At 48.7% G+C, this 17,559-nt stretch overlaps 1 protein-coding gene and 1 pseudogene across 1 annotated transcript in view; one reads left to right on the top strand and one right to left on the bottom strand.

The window, feature by feature from the left end:
- Positions 1 to 17,559, bottom strand: part of METTL1 (methyltransferase 1, tRNA methylguanosine) — a 178,533-nt gene that overhangs the window by 68,516 nt on the left and 92,458 nt on the right. The gene's annotated exons all lie outside the window — the stretch shown is intronic.
- LOC144811602 (RNA demethylase ALKBH5 pseudogene) lies at positions 734 to 1,313 on the top strand (annotated as a pseudogene).

The following is a 17,559-nucleotide window of genomic DNA, read 5'->3' on the forward strand; positions in this document are numbered from 1 at the left end:
GCTCAGGCGCAGGGAAGGAAGCAATTCCTTTTTAGGTCTCGCCTACGCAGTGCGCATGCGCTGCAAAGGCAAAAAGACCTTTTCCAATCGCTTAGGCTTTTCAGCCACGCACGTGCACGCGTTCCATTGCCTTCAATGGCAACGCGTGCACGTGTGGAGATTCACTTGCGGGAGCACGCACCGCCAAACGGCAGCAATTATCGATCCCGCGAGTAAATTGCGCAGCCCCCCTTCTCCTCCCCCCCTGCTGCCGCACGAGCGCTTGTTAAACTTAGAGACTGCAGAAACTTTGGTATAAAGCACTGTGTAGTAAACAGGTTATTTGTATTCACAATTGTGTAGCAGGCAGGTACGTAGACGTACTTGTTGGCGCTTGTTGCATCTTATCAACTAACTTGCTATTAAAAGAACAAAATCCTTCTCTTTGTTCATGCTGATATGCTTTGTTAACTGGTCTTATTGTTTCCGTGCCTTACTCTGTTAATGTAATATGGAACTGAAGTTAGCTCTCTAGTTTTTTTTTTCTAAGAGAAATCTCTTGGCTTTGGCGAGTCCCAGTCCATCGTCTAAGTCGATTACCCGCCACGGCACAGGCGACGTTTCTATGGAGTAAGCCACAGTATCCAAACAATGGGAAACTAGGCATGCCTGTTTTTATACCTTCCTTGAAAAAAATGCTACAAGGCAACGGCCGTAAAGACTATGGGGGTGTGCCCTTTATTGAAGAAAGTAAAGCGACCATGAGGAGCCGCCGCAGCCCCCTCTGCCGCCACTCCACCACCGGGACAAGGAGGCGCGCCTAGTGAAACACGGCATCCAGCAGATGCGCCTCTTCAGCCCAGAAGAGTGCGCCTGCATCGAGGATGTGGTGCACGCCGCCGCGAAGGGGCTTTACAAGGAGCACACCGTGGACCGGGCTCCGCTCTGCAACAAGTACTTTTTCGGGGAGGGCTACACTTATGGAGCGCAGCTGCAGAAGTGCGGGCCCAGCCAGGAGTGGCTATACCCCAAAGGGCGACGTGGATGAAATTCCCACCTGGGTGCACCAGCTGGTCATCCCCAAACTGGAGCAGCACCGGGTCATTCCCGAGGGCTTTGTTAACAGCGCCATCATCAACGATTACCAGCCCGGAGGCTTCATCGTCTCGCACGTGGACACCATCCACATCTTCGAACGACCCATCGTTTCCGTGTCCTTCTTCAGAGACTCGGCGCTGTGCTTCGGCTGAGAGTTCCAGTTCAAGCCGATCCTGGTGTCCGAGCCCGTGGTGTTTTGGCCTGTGCGAAGGGGTAGTGTCACCGTCCTCAGGTAAAGAAAGATGGGGTTAGTGGCATGCTGGTGGAGTGAAGATACCTCTGTGTATGGCGAAAGTGATAGGTAATGTCATTTTAAGTGTCCAAAAGGCTAAATCATTTGCGATCATCGCTATGCAGCAATGCATGACATAATGTAGTCTTTCGTTAATATCGAGCCCCCTTATAGTAGCGACCTGTAACACTTCTTAAGCAAAGCGCAAAATATAATTATCAGTCTACTTGGCAGATGGACATATAGGAGGACCACAGTCCTTGAGATAAGGTGGTATAAAGGCCTGCTGCCCTCTAGTAAAGACATATATGCTCACTTTCCACAGGGAGAGGAAGCCACCTAGATTGGCAGGAGAGTGTGGCGGGAGTCGCCCTCTGAGGGTCGGATCTCCATGCTTACGCGCGGATGAGAGTCACGGATACTTCCCTCAAGTAAAGTGGGGCTTTGGCTAAGGGGTGCCTGGCTTACTTTTCTCGGGATGACATGGTCATAGTTATTGCAAGGTGGGAAAAGTATGATCAATTCCATGGCGAATGTACTGTGGGGTTTACATCCACTATAGAGTCACTCCCAGTTGCAGTGCTGTCATTTCCTGGTATTAAGAATACCATTACTATTTACATAAATACGGCATGTCATTGTCCAATCACAGCTGACTATCTAGATGTGTTTGAAGTAACGCTGCAGTGATGTTTTGCTCGTATTGGCGATAGAGTACTGAGCATTTTATAGCGCACGATAGGGCTTCGGAGACCTGCTATTACTTGAGATAATTCGCCCTATACCAATCTGTTGGGTCACTTGCGATCTGAAAGAGGAACTTTCCATCACTCGTTTGCTGTTGATGTTGCAGCATGATCTCCGTTCTCGGATAAGGATCGCAGATTCCTGATATACTAGGGTATTTGATGGACACCTTCCTATGGTAACCCCTGTCCTAATTCTTTATTTTTGCCAGATGTGCGTGGGTAAGTGCTACCTTTGAGCTATCAGTGGGTCATCAAGCTTGGATCTGAAGGATTGACCGCATCCTTGGTGAGGGGCTATGGTTGGCGATCGAAATCGAGGGACGCTGAGTGCTAATTACTGCCTGATTATGTATAGTATGGACCGGCATAACATTAACATTTGTGGTTTCCAAATCATTATTAATTGGTGCGTGTATGCCGAGTGGCTCAAATTACTAATTAGTTTCCCTTCACTGAAGCAAAACTAATGCATACATCACAGGGACTCTATGGGAACAAGCGTAGCTGGACGCATTGGCACCCCAAACTTTGGGTTTCTGCTGTTATGATTTCTGTGTTTTATTGGGACTGCGAGAGCATTACCCCAGATTTGATTGGCTTGAGATGGAGTAGTTTCTGTCCTGTAACTCCAGTTCTGTAGTAGGGGTATCTCTGTTATAGTCATAATCTAGTGAATAGTCACGCCCATGTGCGAGGACCCCGGCAATCAAAAATAATCTCTTAAGTTGTCAAAAAATTGCAGAACTGCAAAGACACTTAAGAGAGAATTTAAAGACAAATAATGCAGCCTATATCCACAGGCTACACTGTCCAGTACTTCAACTAGAAATTCCACCAAAAATCCACAAACAGCAAAGCCTGTCCAGATTTCCCTTGCTTTAACAGCAAAACCCCTCTGGAATGATAGAGAGGAAGGCATGGACAGACAAGCCCCATAGGCTGCCATTATGTGGCTTAAATAGGATACTGTGCCTTCAAGAGAACTTTCCAGAACTTCTCCCAGTATCCCAGAATGCATAGCAGGTCCCTCTCACTTTCAGTTCTTTTTGAAGGCGTAACACGCCAGACCTGTCGCATTCCTTAAATGAACATCTCTCTCCACCGGGGAGGCGGGAGGGCGCTTATGACTATAACAGAGATACCCCTACTACAGAACTGGAGTTACAGGACAGAAACTACTCCTTCTGTAGTAGGGGATCTCTGTGTATAGTCATAATCTAGTGAATAGAATGGCAAGCCCATCCCCACACCAAAGCGGCGGTGGAGAAACTAGAAATAACACCACTTTGAATGTCAGGGCTGGGTTAGAAAGATCGGGCTATATGCAGATGATATAGTCATCCTAACATCAAATTTACATCAAACACTGGACACCATAGGCTTCTTAACGAAGAAATTTGGCGAAGTTTCGGGATATCAGCTAAATGCGGATAAAACAGAAATTATGTCGTGGAATTTGGTAGCGGAGGGTATAGTTTGTAAAAAAGAAATAAAGTACTTAGGTGTCCAAATTACTCAAGATATAAAAGATATCACTAAGGTCAACTTTGCTAAAGTTAGGAAGGAAATATCTCTGGCCTTGAGGGGCTGGGCCCATCTGCCTCTAACGCTCTACGGACGGGTTAATCTTGTGAAAATGATGGCGCTGCCTAAGATAACCTTCTTATTTGATACGCTACCTCTTATGTTTGAGAAAGAGGGCTTCGCACGATTGCAGAGTGAGATTGGGTCTTTTATCTGGGCGGCCAAGGGATCACGCTTGTCCTGGAAGAAAATCAGGAGAAGACTTTTGAAAGGAGGTTTGGCTGCACCGGATTTCCAGAGATATGCTTGGGCATTTGTGCTTAAAAACTGCAGAATGCTTTTGGGAACTCCTGAAAGTTCGGTGATCGGGGAATTATTATCTATGATGCTAAGCATTAAACAAGATGGGTTTATGTACAAATTTTCAGACCCAAAATACTTCAAAAAAGTGAGACTGAAAATTTTGAAGGATTTGGCAATGCTCTGGTATAGAATTAGGAGGGCCACAAGAATACCATACTTTAGCACAAGGGCACCGATCTGGGAGTCACCAGGTGCTCCAAGCTGGACAAAAGATGCGTTGGCAAGAGGGTTAAGAGTAGAGGGTCCTCAGTGCTGGGGGGATCTCTTTATGGACCGGAGTTTATTGCCGTGGTCCTATTGCGAACAAAAATGGGGGCACCACTTTTCAAAATTTAAATACCTCCAGATACAAAGCTGGGCGGTGGGGAAAGACAATCTAATAGGGGTATACAATGAATTCGAGGAGAAGCTGGCTGAAGAGGCCCCGATAAAGAAAGAAGTGGCGAGCTGGTACTGGGCAATTATTGAGATGGAGGACGGACCATTTACATTGCCGGATCATCTGTGGGGAGAGTGCTTGCCAAGGATCGCTACAGAAGACTACTGGCAAGTAACTATGTTGATTCTTTATAAGGTGGTAAAACCTGCGAATTTAAGAAGGAACCACTTGTTCACTCTCCACAGGGCGTATTGGTCTCCAAAGAAGCTGGCTAAATTCAAAAACGGAGGGTTGGTGAGATGTCCTAAATGTACCAGCCCAAATGAGGACGATATGCACATGTTTGTCACATGCCCGGCGATAAAAGGCTTCTGGGGAGATGTGCGTATATGCCTGTCTACGGTACTGGCCCAGGATTTTGAGGTAAGCCCTGAACTTGTCATCACTGGCAGGCTAGATATTCAAACCAGTGGTGTGGACGATAAAGCTAAGTTGGTATTTTATGCTATTCTGTTGGCCCGAAGGGAAATATGCAAGCTATGGGTCTCTGCTGATTCCCCGACAAGCAAAGTTGGATATGAGTGGCCGGCATGAGAAGAGATACACATTTTGGACCCCCTTTTTAAATCATTATGGGTGAAGGGTATAGGTGAAAATTTAAGGCAAGGGTGTCAGTAAGTCCCATGATTAAGCTTCTCTGAAATCTCGGTGGAAATTTTGCTCTACGAAGGCTAGGTAAGGGAGTGTACTCCCTCCCAAAAGGGTAAAAGAATTTCTTATTATATGAGATGAAAACACCCTGTGGCGCAACCGTAAGAGAGAAGGGTGAAGAGAGGCAAATGAGGACAAAAAAAAAAAAGAGAAATAACACCACTACTGTGCGAACAGATTTCGCAGCGAAGCCTGCCCAACCTGAGCGTCTGCCCTGGCATCAGTGTCCAGGCAGTAATGCTTAGCAAAGGTATGAACCGACTTCCAAATGGCCGCCTTGCAGATTTCTGCAATCGGAACATTACGGAGCAATGCTGTCGTGGCAGCTTTGCCCCTGGTGGAATGAGCCTTAGGCTTACCTCCTACGGTCTTATTAGCTTTTTGGTAACACAACTGAATGCAGGACACAATCCACCGAGAGATAGACTGCTTAGAGGTCGCAAGACCCGTCCTGACCGATCCATAATTGATAAACAATTGGTCAGACCTACGAATATCTCTGGTCTTATCCAGATAAAATTTCAACACCCTCCTAACATCCAGGGAATGTAACGACCTTTCCGCCGGAGATGAAGGATTCTGAAAAAACGTAGGCAAAGTTATGGTCTGGTTGACATGAAAATCAGAAATAACCTTGGGAAGAAATTTAGGGTGTGGACGATAAAGCTAAGTTGGTATTTTATGCTATTCTGTTGGCCCGAAGGGAAATATGCAAGCTATGGGTCTCTGCTGATTCCCCGACAAGCTTAGCCTGGATTAGGGCTATGAGGACGGTGGCAAAGTTGGATATGAGTGGCCGGCATGAGAAGAGATACAAATTTTGGACCCCCTTTTTAAATCATTATGGGTGAAGGGTATAGGTGAAAATTTAAGGCAAGGGTGTCAGTAAGTCCCATGATTAAGCTTCTCTGAAATCTCGGTGGAAATTTTGCTCTACGAAGGCTAGGTAAGGGAGTGTACTCCCTCCCAAAAGGGTAAAATAATTTCTTATTATATGAGATGAAAACACCCTGTGGCGCAACCGTAAGAGAGAAGGGTGAAGAGAGGCAAATGAGGACAAAATTAAAAAAAAAAAAAAAAGAGAAATAACACCACTACTGTGCGAACAGATTTCGCAGCGAAGCCTGCCCAACCTGAGCGTCTGCCCTGGCATCAGTGTCCAGGCAGTAATGCTTAGCAAAGGTATGAACCGACTTCCAAGTGGCCGCCTTGCAGATTTCTGCAATCGGAACATTACGGAGCAATGCTGTCGTGGCAGCTTTGCCCCTGGTGGAATGAGCCTTAGGCTTACCTCCTACGGTCTTATTAGCTTTTTGGTAACACAACTGAATGCAGGACACAATCCACCGAGAGATAGACTGCTTAGAGGTCGCAAGACCCGTCCTGACCGATCCATAATTGATAAACAATTGGTCAGACCTACGAATATCTCTGGTCTTATCCAGATAAAATTTCAACACCCTCCTAACATCCAGGGAATGTAACAACCTTTCCGCCGGAGATGAAGGATTCTGAAAAAACGTAGGCAAAGTTATGGTCTGGTTGACATGAAAATCAGAAATAACCTTGGGAAGAAATTTAGGGTGAGTACGCATAACAACCTTAGCAGCATGAAATACAGTATAAGGTTCTTGGCAACACAGCGCCTGAATTTCACTCACCCTGCGGGCCGATGTAATGGCCACGAGGAACGCCGCCTTCCAGGACAGGTGCTGCAACGAAGCCTTATGAATAGGTTCAAAAGGCTCCTTCAACAACCTGGACAGCACCACATTCAATTCCCATGAAGGCGAAGGAAGCCTGACAGGAGGGAACACTTTCTTCAAGCCTTCCAAAAAATCTTTGATCACAGGGATCTGGAAGAAGGAAGCCTGCGAAGGGCATTTCCTGTAGGCAGTCAAAGCAGCAAGATGAACCTTAATAGAATGGACATTAAGGCCAGACTGCGCCAACTGTAGAAGATAAGGAAGGATGACATCTTCCTTACATGTCGTCGGATCATAGTTCTTAGACTTGCACCAGATACAAAATCTCTTCCACTTGTAAGCATAGGAAGTCCTAGTGGAAGGTCTCTTAGACTCCTTCAGTATGTCCATACAATCTGCAGGGAGATTCAAATGACCATATTGCACTAACTCAGGAGCCATGCTGCCAAACTCAAAGACGAGAGGTTGGGGTGCAACATCAGCCCCCCGAACTTCATGAGAAGGTCCGGCCTGCACGGCAGACGAATGTGAGGAAGGAGAGACCGGTGAAGTAGGTCCGTGAACCACCACTGTCTGGGCCATTCCGGGGCAATCAGTATCATCCGCGCCCTGGACTGGGACAGCTTGATGAGAACCGTCGGAATCAGGGGACTGGGTGGAAAAGCGTACAGAAAGCTGTTCGACCAGATGATCCATAACGCGTTCCCCAGCGTCCCCGGCTGGTAGTACCTGGAGGCGATGCCTCGGCATTTGCTGTTTTCAGCGGTGGCGAACAGATCTACGTCTGGAGTCCCCCACCTTGCGAAGACTTCTCCTAGTACTTCGTCGTTTATGACCCATTCGTGGCTTTCCTGAATCAGTCTGCTCAGTGCGTCTGCCTGAACATTCTGCACACCTGGCAGATGGGTAGCCGTTATCGTCAGTCCTCGAGCCAGAAGCCAGCGCCAGATCGCCTGCGCCTCCTGCGACAGGGTGCGTGACCTCGAGCCTCCCTGCTTGTTGAGGTAATACATTGTGGTCGTATTGTCCGTTTGCACAAGTAGAGAGTCGGTCTGGAAAGACGGGTGAAAAGCCTTCAGTGCCAAGTGAACAGCTCTGAGTTCCAGGAAATTGATGTGGTACGTGGACTCCGTCGGGGACCACGTCCCTTGAATCTGTAGGTCTCCGGAATGCGCTCCCCAGCCCTGGAGAGAAGCATCCGTCACGATAACCTGAGTGGGAATGTCCTTGTGGAAGGGAACCCCTCTGAGGAGATTCTCCGCTGAACACCACCACTTCAGAGACTGAAGAGCATGCAGAGATAGACGTATCTTGTCGTCCCAAGATCCTCTCCTCTGATCCCACTGATCCTCCAAGCACTCTTGCAACGGTCTCATGTGCAGCCGTGCATGTGGCGTCAGGAAGATACAAGAGGCCATCGATCCTAGTAGAGAAGACACCGTCCTCACTGTCGTGGATGGAGCGGTCATGAGAGCCCGAGCCTTCCGAAGCAGTGATAATCGTCGCTCCTCCGAAGGAGACACGCTTGCTGACAGCGTATCGATGGAAGCTCCCAAGTACTGTATGCACTGGACTGGAGTCGGAACCAACTTGGACATGTTGATGTGCAACCCCAGCTTGTTCAAGAGAACGCACGTCTTCTGGAAGTGCGCTTGCGCTTCCGTGAAGGAGGAGGCCTTGATCAACCAGTCGTCCAGGTATGGGTATACAAACACCTTGTTCCTCCGTAGGTGTGCGGCTCCCACCGCCATGCACTTTGAGAATGTCCTCGGCGCAGACTTCAGTCCGAATGGCAGTACTGTGTACTGATAGTGATTGGCGCCGACTCGGAACCGCAGGAACTTCCTGTGTTTGTGTGCAATGGGCACATGGAAGTAAGCATCCTGGAGGTCTATGGCACACAGCCAGTCTCCCCGTTGCAGCTGAGGATAAATCTGATGCAACGACAGCATGCGAAACTTTTCTCTGCGAATCCACTTGTTTGCTTGTCGCAAATCCAGAATGGGCCTGAACTCGTTCTTGTCCTTTCTTCGAACCAGAAAGAACCGGCAGTACAGACCTCTTCCTCTTTGAGACAGAGGTACGACTTCTATCGCCCTTTTCCTTAACAGGATATCGGCCTCCGCCTGGAGCTCGCGCAGCTGATACTGCGAGCCGACCGGAGGAATCGATGGAGGAGGGCTGGTGAACCGAAGACTGTATCCATTGCAAACAATATTCAGCACCCACTTGTCCTGAGTAATTTTTCTCCACTCTGCCAGAAAAGATTGAATGCTTCCCCCCACCGGAGCGGGTAACAGTTGTCGGGGAAGTAAGTGCTCAGGGCCTAGACCCGGCCTGGCCCTTAGTCGCTGGTGCCGACTGATGGCCGCCTCTGCCCCTCTGGCGTTTCTGGAATGGTCTTCTGAACTGCTGCTGTTGTTGTTGCTGCTGTTGTCCAGAAGACTGGCCACGCCCTCTGCCTTGACCACCGAACCGGCGTTGGAACTGACGGTACGTCCTCTTGGTCTCCTTGGGCTTCTCCAAACCCACCGCTGTGAGCGTTTCAGCTTCCGCCTTCATGCGGGCCATTTCATCATCAGCGTGCTTCCCGAACAGGGTTTCGCCAGATTGGCAACCCTCTGCTGAGTGTCCGGTTTCAGAGACGTAAGGCGGAGCCATTGCATGTCGTCGCTGGTTTATTCCGTGGCAGAAACCATGCGCCGCCAGTAGAGAAGAGTCGGCTGCAACGCTGATGACCTGATTCGCCACCAACATTCCTTCGTTTAGCACCTCTTGGAAGTCTTCCCGCTTGTCCCGCGGAAGGAGCTCCACAAATTGTTGAAGGGATTCCCAGAGGGCTCTGTCATACCGACCCAACAAGGCAGTGGCACTAGCTGCCTTCATTGAGGTCGCCGAGGTCCCACAAACTCTTCTCCCAAATGAATCCAACCACCTAGATTCCTTATCTGGCGGAACTGTGGAGGAAGGCGTGGTGGCATGCTGTTTGCGCGCCGCCGTCACAATCACCAAGTCTGGAGGGGGCTCCAGCCGTAGAAAGGCCGGGTCCTAGTCCGGAGCCCGGTACTTCTTCTGCAGTCTGGAAGGTGCCGCCTTAGTCACCGCTGGAGTGAGGAAAAGATCCGGGGCCGGTTCTTCCAGGCCCGGCACCAGTGGTAGTAACGGCCGAGACAAATGCTTCTGATGGAGCGTCTCGAAGATGACCGATGTCTTTGGAGTGGGCACCGTAAAAGTAATGCCCAATTTCGCCGCACTCCGTAACAGCACGTCCTGGAAGGACACCAGATAGTCGATCGGTGAAACCCTCGTGTCGGGCGAATCCGACAAGGTCGGGGAGTAGTCTCTGGTCCCAGATGACCGGGTCCGTGAACGAGACCTGTGTCTCCTGTGGCGCCGTCTAGATCGTGTGGAAGACCTGTGACGCAAACGCTCCCTTCCCCTGGAGCGGGAGCGCAACCTCCCAGCACGTGGGCGCTCCACCGGTTTCCGTGGAGGCGTCTTCCGTGGCCTATCCTGGGGCTTCGGCGTAGGCGTACCCTTAGGAGGTGTCGGAAGCAGAGGCAGCAACACCGACCTCGGTGGCCTATGAGGGGGGACCGGCGGCGGAGGCTGCCCCGCAGGAAGCGGCGGAGGCAGGGAGGGAAGCGGCGGCTTAGCCGGAGGAGCCTCCTTCGGTAGAGGCGGAGGGGTCGCAGGCCTTGGTGGCGTATATACCACCGAGTACGCCGTGCCCGATGACTTCTTCGAGGGAGGAGCCTGTGATCCAGACCCTCCAGAGCGTGAGCGACGCCTCCGACGTCCTTCACCAGATCCAGCGTGACTTTTGGCGCCACAATCCCTCCTGCGCCTCTTAGAGGAGGTTGAGATCCTCGGTGACGCTGATCTCTTCCTGCTCGACGTCGAGCGTCGTTTTTCAGGGGTGGAACGGCGATCCCTCGACTCTGGCGTTGAACGCCGTCTCCTCGACGTCGAGTGTTTCTTCCTCGACGCCGATCGTCGCCCCCTCGACGACGATCGGTCAGACCTCGACGGCGAGCGTCGACTCTTCCTCCCCGACGACCGTTTCCTCACGGTCCTCGACGCCGAGGATCCCCTCGACGTCGAACTGGTCGACGGCGACCGGCGGTGTCGCTTCGACGGCGAGCGCCGGTGCCTTCGTCGACGGCGATGCCTCGACTTCGACGACGTCGACGACGCCCTCGGCGGTGACCTCGACGGCGGCCTAGCCAGGCCTCTCGACGTCGATCTTCCACGCTGTCTCGACCCGGAGCCCCGGGGAGAAGGGGAACACACCGTCGTCATCCCTCTCGACGTCGACGGAGACCGGGACCTTTTGCTGGTCTTCCTGCCTCTGGGGAGCCCCCCAGAGGCCTCAGCAGGGGCAGAGGGAGCCTTCCCAGCCTGCCCAGACCCACCTGCAGCCTGCAGTCGTCTCTCTTCCAGGCCTTGGAGCCTAATTTTCAGCCTTTCCCTCAGGGTCCTTGTAGAAAAGGTCTGGCAGATGTCACAATCTTCAGGGACATGTTCTTCAGGGAGGCAAAGAATGCAGACGTCATGTGGATCAGTCTTGGCCTTCTTCCTTCCACATGCTGGGCACTTGTCGAATAAAGCAGGCATTTTAGATCCCTAAAAGCCTGAACAAACACACAGAAGTGAAAAGGAAACACCAAGAATCAAATGAGAACACTTTTAAATCCAAAAAGTGTAAAAAAAACTCCAATAAACCCTTGAAAAAGGGAGAGCTCAATGCACAGGGTCCTGTAAGCAGGAGCAGGAAAAAAGAACTGAAAGTGAGAGGGACCTGCTATGCATTCTGGGATACTGGGAGAAGTTCTGGAAAGTTCTCTTAAAGGCACAGTATCCTATTTAAGCCACATAATGGCAGCCTATGGGGCTTGTCTGTCCATGCCTTCCTCTCTATCATTCCAGAAGGGTTTTGCTGTTAAAGCAAGGGGAACCTGGACAGGCTTTGCTGTTTGTGGATTTTTGGTGGAATTTCTAGTTGAAGTACTGGACAGTGTAGCCTGTGGATATAGGCTGCATTATTTGTCTTTAAATTCTCTCTTAAGTGTCTTTGCAGTTCTGCAATTTTTTGACAACTTAAGAGATTATTTTTGATTGCCGGGGTCCTCGCACATGGGCAGGACTATTCACTAGATTATGACTATACACAGAGATCCCCTACTACAGAAACTTGGTTTAAAATGGTGGTAAGAGAGGATTGGCAGTATCTGGTCTATGCAGATGTTGAGTGGCAGATCCCCAACACGGCTAAGTTGCCAAGGTTATAAGAGTGCTGCATTCCCAAGGCGAGAAAAGAGGCTTCAGCCAGGTGCCCCCTACTAATGCAGCCCTGGCCTGGATTTTGGAAGTTAATGGTATTTTCTCGGGGTCCGCCTGTCCAATGGAGAATCAAATAGCGCTCTGGCGGGGTTTACTTAAGCTAGTGAAACCCTGTCTAGGGAGTGGCAGAGAGTGTGGATGTGTGGCCCGGTCTGTACGACTTCCACCAGAAAGGCATGTCGCATCCAGTCTACTGTGGAATCAATGACTTCAGATTGCATGACAGTCGGTGCTCCTTCAGGTGACAAAGCGGTACAAAAGAGGGTGGTGATGGACGGAGCATCTGAACCAATCAAACACTCACACCCAGTCAACAGATCTGGGTTTAATCCATCACCGTTCTTTAGCCCACTCTGCCACCCCAGTTCAGACATGGCCATATGCAAATCAGTCTGACCCTGTGCCTCATGGGAACAGTCCAGCCCGAACTGCCAAGCCATGCCTTCCCTAGACCGGAAACAAGCTTCCGAGGACCGGTTTCTGGCATTCCAGCCATCGTCAGCCAGGCTTGCTTGAATCCAGTGGCAAAGTGAGCAAGGGACTCACGTCTGAGCATACCCTGCCAACTTATGGCGAACAAAGCGGTACAAATGGGTGCTCCGTCCATCACCACCCCCTTTTGTACCCCTTCAGGTGACAAGGCACCAGAGGTCGGGGCTCTTGTATGCACAGAATAGCGACCATAAGGATAAAAACCCAGCCCTTGCTTTTCCTTAATCTCGTTTATTTCGGCCACTATCCTCATGTGACGGGAGAGGTTTTGAATAAACATAAAATGTACACCCGGAGATGGACTGCGGTTTTGTCGCTGTGGGTCCTGTTCCCACATCTTGCAAATCTCTTTATTCTGTGTGTTGATTGAATAACAGTTGCCAGCCGACACTGCTGGATTCCCAGAAGTTTAACACATTCGGAAGCTGTTGGCCTGCTCATTTGTGAGTTCACCCCTTCAGGAGAGTTTCCCACAATCCCTCGCCAATGGTCCTCACAGATCTGTAGACAGACCTTCACAGGTTGAAGTGAACAGGAAACACTCTTTTTAGTTTAACCCTTATATCCTTAAATATTTTCCATCTGTTTTTTTATTTCATTGGCCCTGTATCACAATTACAATAGTCTTTGTTTTACAATTAAAAATGCTGTACTTTTTTCCACAGCTGTTTTTGAGAGCCTCCCTGTAGCTAATTAATTCACAGGCTCTCTAAAACTTGCGTGGTCTACAAAGCCCCCCCCCCCCCCGCCCCATACCGAAACAACACGTGTCACCTGTCCTCTTGAACTTGCTGCAGCCGGCTTCTTTGGCACAATCTCCTTAATTCCCCGCCCCATCCTCGGCTTTATGATCCTAATTTGACTGTTGTTTACTTGCACGCTTCTGATTTTTTTCTGTATTCATCACTGTGTAAAGTGTCCACATCTTGACCTGTTCGTAATTATCTAGTCACTAGTAAATTTAGTGTGAGTTTGACAAGAGCCAAAAAACAATTCTGCCTATATTTTCCACAGCCTTCATGTCTAGCCCAAATAAAATCCCTGTGTTGGAATAGGGCTCTCTGTATTCCAGACAAGAGCATATGCGGTTACGCATGTTAAGCACTAGATGTACATATTCTTAATCACCTCAGACTGCACACATTCTTCACGGATTGAGATCTCGTGCAATGTCCAACAACTTCAGAATGGCATAGCAATGGAAAGACAGTCTGACCTGAGCTCCCCTGTGCAGGGTGTTGCACTCTATTTGGGTTGGCATGGTGTCGCCAAACCATACCCCATATCAGATTCTGGACTGGATCCTGAAATTATGATTTTAATTCACTTGTTGCCTTGTGCTATCCTGAGCGCTGTGAAGGCGTTTGCCTGTGACACTTCCTCTATCTGTTGAGATTTACAGTGCAATTATGAAGTTGGGAAGGACCAAACTTTGCGGCAGGGTTAAGTAAATTATGTGGCAAGGAAAAAGTAAATTATGCTTTGTTATGCGGCTCATTTTGTGTTAGTAGCGCGGCAACACATGCTGCTACGTTTTTGTAACTTCAACCGTTTGAAGTAGATTTTTTTTTGTTTTTAAATCTGCAAATTATAGATTATGAGGCAAATGTATAATTATGTGAAAAACGCTGCCCAATCACTTAATTCCAGTGGCACTGCTTATATAACGGGGTCTTGGTGTGGACACTAGGTTGTTTCAAATCTGATTGGGCAATGTTAGGTAAGGTGGAAGGGCATGCTGAAATGGAAAGTTAATACATTTTGTGTCCTTTGAAGTACAGTGGCTGCTTTCTTATTTCCGCCTTTATCTCCCTGATCGGTTGGTTTTTAAGCATGGTGACAGTTACACAAACAACAGGGCACCAAGATCACAAATATCTACCATTAGAGCTCCAGACACTTCTGAGCCGAGATCTATACCCTGTTCTGTGCTGTAGTCACAGGGTTTGACTGTCATTTTGAAAGGGAACAGTTTGAGACATTGCAAAACCATGGAAAATCTGGAGGTATGCAAGTTAAACAATCAAAAGGAAAAACAAGCATTGGCATAGCCAATAGGTCTCGCCTATGGGACCCTGTAAGTAAAAAAAAAAAAAACACGGAAGTGTAAGACTTCACGTTTACATTTACCACATCCTAAATACGAAGTAAATGTAAACGTAAAGTCTTATACTTCAGTTTTTTTTTTTACTTACAAGGTTCCAAAGGTTAGACCTATTGGCTATGCCAATGCTTGTTTTGTTAAGTAACTGAGTGGCCATCCTGGGAAAGGAGGTCACACCTTGCTCTGCAGCAACTGCCTTTGGGCCGAGGAGTGGTTCCCACGTCTCTCCAGGCGGGCAGAAAGCTGTTTGTGTGCCAGGGGCTCAGTGCCTCAGTGAGGTCGCTGAACTAGCTGGACAGCAGAATAGCAACTTTCTAAAAATCACATTCTTTAATAGTGACATTAAATTAAACTTGGGTACCAGGTTGGGTTTAGTGTCAAGATTAAATTGATACCTTACTTGATCCACTTAGGTAGTCCCATTCAGAGTTAGCCAGGCTGGGGTACCAGTCAGTAATTCTGTGTTAACCAATGGGACTGCTGAGTTGTCCACAGCAAAACGACATTTTGAAAGTGTTGTAGTTAAGACATATGGAAAACATATCTCCTACTTAATAATTTATAGCACACTGCCATATGGCTCTTTAGGCCTTCCTTAGTGGAGACTTACATATACTATTAAGGGAAGTGGGGTATTTGCCAGTAGTTGTAATGGCAAAGTCGAACTCACAGTGTAAACAGCGCCTTTTCAGTTTGCAGGGGCAGGCTGGGGTCCATGTTGTCCTTGTCACATACAGGGTGACATAAACAGTGTAACAGCCCTGTGTGAACAGTCTGCCTTACATGCCCAGGGTACCGTGGTTAAAATAAACTAGGGACTTATAAGTAAGTCAATACTTGCCTGTTGGGTGTAACCAATTCAACATATCTTTTGTATAGGGCACCGAGATCTGGTTAGAAGGCCTCAGTGAACTCTGAGTCGAAAAACCAGCAGCATCCGCCTAACAAGCATTTTCAATGCAATTGGTTTCAAAATTGTGAGATTTTAAGCTATTGGCATTCTAAATGATCATGCCTTTTATTTATGTGTTTTTCAAAGCAACACATATATAAAAGGCATTGTCATTTGCAAGACCACTTTAATGGTGGTCGCGCCCCTTTCTTTAGATGCTGCTCGCCGTATTCAGGTTACTGTGAGCAGCGTCTAAAGAAAGGTGCGCGGGCAACATTAAAATTGAAACAGCGTATGTGGCGCTTTAACACAATGTGTAAAAATAATAAAAGAAAGAAAGATTTTGTAGTGTGGCCGTTAAAGTGAAAGCGGTTGCGCTGTAAATTAAATACGAGCACCTGCTAAAATGAAAGTGGACCGTGCCGTAAATTAAATAAATAAATAAGCGCGACGGCTAAAGTGAAAGCAGACCGTGCCGTAAATTAAATAATGAAATAAGCGCGGCAGCTATAGTTAAAGCGGCGCACGCAGGAAATAAAAAAATACATGACTAATAACAATTTAAAAGGTGGCGGTGTGCTGCGACATCATAGGTGGAATAGGAACGATCATTAAAGAAAATAGTGCTTACCAACTAGATAAAGCAGACCTTGTAACAACACAAGTAACAAGCATTTGCAATGCAATAGGTCTTGCATTAGGAAAGTTTGAGCTATTGGTCTTGTAAATGACAATTTTTGTATTTATGTGTTGGTTTTGAAAATAGCTAAATTAATAGCTTTGTCATTTACAATGCCAATAGTTATAACTTTCGCAAATGTGACACCTATAACCTGGGGTTGCGCTGAGTGATGCTGTGGTGATGCTGAGTGATGCTGTGGTGGTGCTGAGTGGTGCAGTGGTTGTGCTGAGGGATGCTGTGGTGGTGCTGTGGTGGTGCTGAGTGATGCTGTGGTGGTGCTGAGTGGTGCTGTGGTGTGCAGAGTGGTGCTGTGGTGTGCAGAGTGGTGCTGTGGTGGTGCTGAGTGATAATGTGGTGGTGCTGAGTGATAATGTGGTGGTGCTGAGTGGTGCTGTGGTGGTGCTGAGTGGTGCTGTGGTGGTGCTGAGTGGTGCTGGGGTGGCGCTGAGTGATGCTGGGGTGGCGCTGAGTGATGCTGGGGTGGTGCTGAGTGATGCTGGGGTGGTGCTGAGTGGTGCTGTGGTGGTGGTGAGTGGTGCTGTGGTGGTGGTGAGTGGTGCTGTGGTAGTGCTGAGTGGTGCTGTGGTAGTGCTGAGTGGTGCTGCGTGATGCTGGGGTGGCGCTGAATGGTGCTGTGGTGGTGCTGAGTGGTGCTGCTGAGTGCTGCTGTGGTGGTGGTGAGTGATAATGTGGTGGTGCTGAGTGATACTGTGGTGGTGCTGAGTGATAATGTGGTGTTGCTGAGTGGTGCTGTGTTGGTGCTGAGTGGTGCTGTGGTGGTGTTGACTGATGCTGTGGTGGTGCTGAGTGGTGTTGTGGTGGTGCTGAGTGATAATGTGGTGGTGCTGAGTGATAATGTGGTGGTGCTGAGTGATGCTGGGGTAGCGCTGAGTGATGATGTGGTGATGCTGAGTGGTGCTGTGGTGGTGCTGAGTGATGCTGGGGTGGCGCTGAGTGGTGCTGTTGTGGTGCTGAGTGGTGCTGTTGTGGTGCTGAGTGGTGCTGTGGTGGTTCTGAGTGGTGCTGTGGTGGTGCTGAGTGATGCTGTGGTGATGCTGATTGATGCTGTGGTGTTGCTGAGTGATAATGTGGTGTTGCTGAGTGAAAATGTAGTGGTGCTGAGTGGTGCTGTGGTGGTGCTGAGTGGTGCTGTGGTGGTGCTGAGTGGTGCTGTGGTGGCACAATACCGAAGCTATTATTATTGTCGGACATGAAACTTTAGCAAATATCACCTGTAGGAGAGTAGGGTCTGCTATCCTATGGTCACCCCAAATTTTTGCTTTTTGCTTCACTGGTTTTCGACTA

This window comes from Lissotriton helveticus, chromosome 1_1 (genome assembly GCF_964261635.1).
Source record: "Lissotriton helveticus chromosome 1_1, aLisHel1.1, whole genome shotgun sequence".
NCBI classification, from domain to species: domain Eukaryota; kingdom Metazoa; phylum Chordata; class Amphibia; order Caudata; family Salamandridae; genus Lissotriton; species Lissotriton helveticus.